Source organism: Caretta caretta, chromosome 13 (genome assembly GCF_965140235.1).
Source record: "Caretta caretta isolate rCarCar2 chromosome 13, rCarCar1.hap1, whole genome shotgun sequence".
In the NCBI taxonomy this organism is placed as follows: Eukaryota; Metazoa; Chordata; order Testudines; family Cheloniidae; genus Caretta; species Caretta caretta.
This window is the reverse complement of record NC_134218.1, coordinates 30240788-30247099: the sequence shown is the minus strand read 5'-3', so window position 1 is coordinate 30247099 and position 6312 is coordinate 30240788.

The following is a 6312-nucleotide window of genomic DNA, read 5'->3' as shown; positions in this document are numbered from 1 at the left end:
CAAGAGATGCTGACAACTTCAGAGAAAGCTTCAACCCAGAGACTATTTGAGACAACAGAAACACACACTAGTACTCACGGAACACAGTCAGTCCCACAAAGAGACCCAGGAAACTGCAGAGCTTCCCAGATTTGTCTGTATAGTGCCCCGCTGCTCTGTAGAGAGATGATCTCACATACGGCTCCTCTTCCTCTCCACACTCACTGGACCTGTCTCCCCTACCAGTCCTCAGCAACTGGCCCCCCTTTCATTCCTGATCCCTCTCAACCAGACCCCCTGCCTTTCCAACTGGCCCAGCCCACCCCTCATTTCGCATTCCCCACCAACTGGCACACTTTCCCATGGCCCCATTCCCCCTGTCTGGCCCTCACCTCTCATCCTGTTCCCCACTGCCCATCCTAACCCCCCTCCTATTCTTAATCACACAGTATCCCTATAGCGACTGCCTCACTGGAACCCCTAGGACAGGAATGCTAGGGCTGTGTGAGTGCAGACTAGAAGAGCTCTCTATCTCCTATTCCTCTTCCTTTTGCCGCCCCATCCCTGTGATAAATGAAGCGGGGGGAGGGGGAGAGGAGCTCCCTTTTATAGACACCGAGCCAGCCAGTAGCTATAAAATCCCTCTTAGTAGTTGTTCTCTAATTGCTCTACCTGTAAAGGGTTAAAAACTCTCACTGTGATGCACAGGTAAAAGGAAGGGAGTGGGCATCTGGCCAAAAGAGCAGATGGGAAGGCTAGAACTTTTTGAAATTGAAAAAAGACTCCCCTTTTGTCGGTCTGTTGTTGTTCTCCTGGGGCGAGGCGGACAGGGCAGCAGCTGTGCTGTGAGAAGCCTGGGCCAGATATGAAAAAATCATCAGTATCATACCTAGAAACTACTCATTTAAAACCCCAGATATGCAAGTAGATTAGGAAATGTCTAGGAAGACGCGATTGTGGATTCCTAAGGGCTAATCCCAGGTGCTTTTGTTTAGCTTGTAACCTGTAAGCTGGACCTCAAGAAAGCGATCCTTGGTGCTTAATCCTTGTCGTTGCTCTTTTAAAATCTAGCAATAGCCTGAGTTCCCAGTTGTATTCTCTTTCTTTTTTTTATTAATAAAATTGACCTTTTTTAAGAACAGAATTGGATTTTTGTGTCTTAAGAGGTTTGTGCACATGTTAATTAGCTGGTGGCAACAGCTGATTTCCTTTTTTTTATTTTCTCAGCTCTTCCCCGGAGAGGCCTTTTTTTTAATTTTCTCAGCTCTTCCCCGGAGAGGCCTTTTTTTTATTTTCTCAGCTCTTCCCCGGAGAGGGGGTGAAAGGGCTTGAGAGTACTCCACAGGAAGGAATTCCCAAGTGCGCCTTCCTGGGCTCTCAAAGGGGTGCTGCACTTGGGTGGTGGCAGCATCTACCAATCCAAGGTCAGAGAAAAGCTGTAACCTTGGAAGTTTAATACAAGCCTAGAGTGGCCAGTATTAATTTTTAGAATCCTTGCGGGCCGCCACCTTCTGCACTCGAAGTGCCTGAGTGGGGAATTAGCCTTGACAGTCCCTGTCACTTCCTTTCCAGCTCAAGCCACAAAAGAAAGGCAGTACCGTAGACCTGCCAGCTCTGCTGACCACCAGCAGGTACGCCGCAGGCCGTGGTGTGGGGAGCTCGGCTTAGAGCACTGCCCCTGCCCAGGTGTACAAGGGAGATCCTGAAGGGACAGCTCCTCTCTCCCGTCCCAGGAAGCAGTTCTTGGAACCTGCAGTTCTTCAGCTTCCAGGATTTGTTTCTTCACCTGAGTGAATTCCGTGCTGGTCTGTCTGAGCTCCCCGGAGCCCTCAGAGCAGGTACAGCAGGGGCAGCAGCACTGCCAGCTCCCCACACACCACCCCGCCAATGGGCTTCACACATCTCCTGGAGGGGCCCCGGCTCCTTTGCCCAGCAGATGCCCAGCTGCTCTTATGAGGCAGACAGCAAGGGGACAAATTATTCTGCTGCTAGTGCTGTGACACAGTTGGCTGGTCACTGGATGGAGACCCCCCAACTCATTTCCCACAGGGACCAATGAACCTCTATCCGATGCCACTGGCTTTGGTCATTACGGGTCTGATTTCTAGAGATGCTGACCATCCCCAGCTCTCCCTGAGTCCGTGGGAGCTTAGCACCTCCAGAACCCTGAATACGTTGACTTAGACGGGAGTCCTACGTGCTCCACAGCAACAGAGGGCTCTATAGTCAGTCACTAGTGCCGTGAGCTATCCAGGCCTCTGAGCTGCTGTCTTTGGTAGCCAACTAAATCTGTTCATGGAGCAAGCTCATGTCTTGTCAGAGTGGGGCTCCTGCTAGTTCAAGGCCCTTTAAGGTCTAGGGGACTTGGCTGCCAGAGCTAAAGGTATGTTCATGTGATGCTCGGCTGTAGCAGGAGTACGCTTGTTGCTGATCACAATTCCAGTATTTTCTGCTAATATTCAATATCCAATATTCCAATTCCACAAATCCAGTATTTGCTGCCATCTCTGATCTATGTGGGAAGGAGAGTTGTTATTACAATATGATAGCATCCACAGGAGTGCACTTACCAGAGAGCATACAGCTGGCAGGACCTGCCCTCCAGAGAGTACAGTTGAAGGCCTCCATCCTGCAAAGGCTTATGTCTGGCTTTACACATGCATACCATTAAACACATGCACAAATGATGGCCCTGACAGACCAGTGAGGCAGGAATGTGTGCAAATTGTTCTCTCTTGCCACAGAGGACAGGACAAGAGGCAATGAGTTCAATCTATAGAATAGCAGATTTAGATTAAATCTCAGGGAAAACTTCCTACCTGTAATAACAGTAGGACAATGGAACAGATGCCTAGGGAGGTTGTAGAAGCTTCTTCCCTGGAGGTTTTCCAAAGGAGGCTGGAGAGCATCTGTCTTGGATGGTTTAGACACAAGTCCTGCATCTTGGCAGGGGGTTAGACTAGATGACCCTTGTGGTCCCTTCTCTCCTCTGGTTCTATGATTCTAAGCAAGGGAGGGGCAGGAAAGACACAGGGACAGCAGGACACTTCAGGCATCTGAAGTCTCAGGGCACCACTCCTCTGCAGGGTCTGTATTATTGTTACTTCATAGTAACATTTGTAAATTACCACTGGATAGTTCGGAGTTAATCCATTGCTAAGGATACGATTCAGTTACGGCGGTCACGGCAATCATGGATTCTGTGACTTTACCGGACCTCTGTGACTTCTTCGGCTTCAGCTGCCAGCAGCTGCCGCTGGAGCCAGGGCCAGGGCCATCTGCACCCTGCCCTCCCAAGCTGGTCAGGAGCTGTGTCCCCCGCCCCCAGTCCCTTCCAGGGCCAGGGCTGGAGCCGGGACTGTGTGCCCCTGCCCCATAACTGTGGCTGGAGTACTGAGTCCTGCGAGGGAAGGCCAGGTCTGATGGAGCAGCTGGGCTGCTAGAAGTGCACAGATCCACGGGGATAGCATAGGACTCCCCGCGGGATCTGACAGGAGGGATCAGCTCTTCAGCAGCAAACAGCAACCCCAACGGCACATTAACCCTCCCCACCATGGGGGTCCCACATGTTAGGATCCAGCTGCCATTTCCCCTCTTGTCTGTCCTCCCTGTGTCCCTGATGCCAAGGGCTGTCCTTGGTGACTGCAGGGGGTTGTCTACGGTGGGGTCTGTGCGAGGGGAGAATGAGAGGGGGCTGTGAGGTCTGTGTGAGGGGGGGAACGGGAGGGGGCTGTGGGGCCTGTGCGAGGGGGGGATGGAAGGGGGCTGTGGGGTGTGTGTGGGGGTGTGTGTGTGTGTGTGTAGAATAGGAAGGGTCTGTGGGATCCGTGTGAGCCCGAACTCTGCCTGTTATTGGCAGGCTGGGGGGAGAATCAGTTGAGTTTCCCCCTTCTCAGGGAAGTGTTTCATTTCATATGTTAACATTTCTCTACCCAGGCTTCCCCGGGGCCTCTTCTTCAGAGTGGCCAGGGTGGGTCCATACAGTGCAGCAGAGCTCAAATCTCCCGGCTGCTCCAGGAGTTGGGAGAGCACCACTACTCGTGTCCCTAGGCTGTGAGGAGGGGAAGGTCTCTGGGTGGTTCCAGAGCCCAGACAGGATGAGCTCATGTGGAGCCTCCCCTGAGGATCCAGCCCCAGCCTGCCTGCACTGAGTACCCCTCGGGCGACGGGCTGGCCGGGGTGGGGTGGCCCAGGGGTGCAGTAGAGGAGCCTTGCTGCAGGCTGTTGTTTTGGGATCAGCAGGAAGGTCTGTGTAAGTGTTGCTGTTTGTAACACGGCTGTAGCAACGCTTGTATTCGCTGTAAACCTTTCTGCAGCCCCAGCCAACCTCAGTGCCAGTGCGGAGGTGGCTGCAGAAAGGTGTCTCCTGCTTGCTGAACCCGGCGGTGAGCGTCAGCCTTATGCAGAGCTCTGCTGCCTCCCTGCAATAAAATCACAGGCCACGAGCAGCCCGGGGCTGGGGCAGGGGGGTGTAAAGAATAAAACCTGCCAGACCAACTGTATCTTTGGCGAGAGGGGGAATGATGGCATGAAAATATTTATAAACATTACAGATTAAAAGCCCCAGCCCCTTTTCAGCTGACCCTGAGCTGCCTTTGCATCCCAGCGGAGCTGTCAGTCTGTGTTGTCCCCCATTCAGCCCCTCTCCAGACGCATATTGTCTCTGCTGCCCTCAGAGGCTCACTCTCTCCCAAGGGCCTGGCAGCTCCTTCACTGGAGGTTTTCGAAAGGCGGCTGGGGAGCCATCTGCCTTGGATGGTTTAGACACAACATCTTGGCGGGGGATGAGACTAGATGACCCTTGCAGTCCCTTCTGACCCAATGGTTGCAAGATTCTCTCACATGCACATAGAATCAGCGGCGAGACATTCCTAGGGTGACACATGGTGACGCACCAAGAGGCATTTCTGATTAGCCAAGGAACCCCATCTCCTTGCAGCCAGAATTATATAAATATATGTTACACCCCAAATGACATTAGAGGACCATTGTCCAGGTTGTAAAGGCAAGCCCCCACTAGTTAGGGAAATGCCAGAATTAAGGTTCCCTGTGAAATTTTAGTTTGCCCCCCTTGTCCATATGTATTATGATACACTTTTAAATCACATGAACACATTCAGTTTCCACAGAGGACCCTGCTTCATTCCGTGCACAGGTTGGACAATGCCCACTGAATGCATAGCGCCGGGGCGGCCAACCTGTGGCTCCAGAACCACATGCGGCTCTTCAGAGGTTAATATGCAGCTCCTTACCTAGGCACGGACTCCGGGACTGGAGCGACAGGTGCCAACTTTCCAATGTGCCAGGGGGTGCTCGCTGCTCAACTCCCTGCTCTGCCCCAAGCCCTGCCCCACTCCACCCCTTCCCCCAAGGCCCCTGCCCCTTCCCCTGAGCCTTGCATGCCCTCGCGCCTCCCCCCCATAGCCTCCTGTGAATGTGAAACAACTGATTGCGGTGCGTGGGGGGAGGGGGGAGTAGGTGCTGATTGTTGGGGGCTGCCGGCAGGCTGGAGGTGCTGGGAGCGGGGGAGCTGATGGGGCCGCTGCTGACGTGTTACTGTGGCTCTTTGGCAATGTACATTGGTAAATTCTGGCTCCTTCTCAGGCTCAGGTTGGCCACCCCGGCATAGCTAGTCAATATTTTGTTTTATGCTCATTGTTCAGTGTGTGTGGTCTGCTCTACCGGTGCTTCGACCAAACCTGTCCCCTGCAGTTGAGGGGAGGTCAGGGCTGCCCACTGTCCAGCCAGCTCGATATCATTGCTATTGAGCCCTTCTTCTGTCTCTTCAGCAGGAGGAGGATGGGTTTGTGCTTGTGGGAGCTGGACTGGTGGGTGGTCCTCATGAGGTATTCCTCCTGGCCCAGGACCCAGGAGATCTGGCATGGGTGGAGACTTCCCAAGCCATCTATTCAGTGGCCTCCTCCACCTGGCTCAAGATCTCAGGCCTGATGGTCAGGGTTGAGTGGCAGGTGGGCTCCCTCCCACCCATGCCTCATGCCATCTGGCGGGGCATGGGTCCACAGCTCTATCTGGGCATGTACCTTTCTGCCACGAATCCCTCGCTGCTGGAGAACTGGATTGATCTAGAGGCCAGGATGTCTGACCGGCTGTGGAGGTGGATGGGGCCGCTCTGGTGTCTTTCCCTTTGTGGGAGGGCACTGGTGATCAACCAGCTGGTCCTGTTCATGCTCTGGCACTGGTTCAACATCCTGAGCCTACTCCCGAGAACCCTGTTCTGCCTCCAGAAGAAGATCCCGGAGTTTTTCTGGCCAGGGCTGTACTGGGTCTCTGCGGGTGTCCTTAGCCTCCCCGTTGGGGAGGACAAATAGAGCT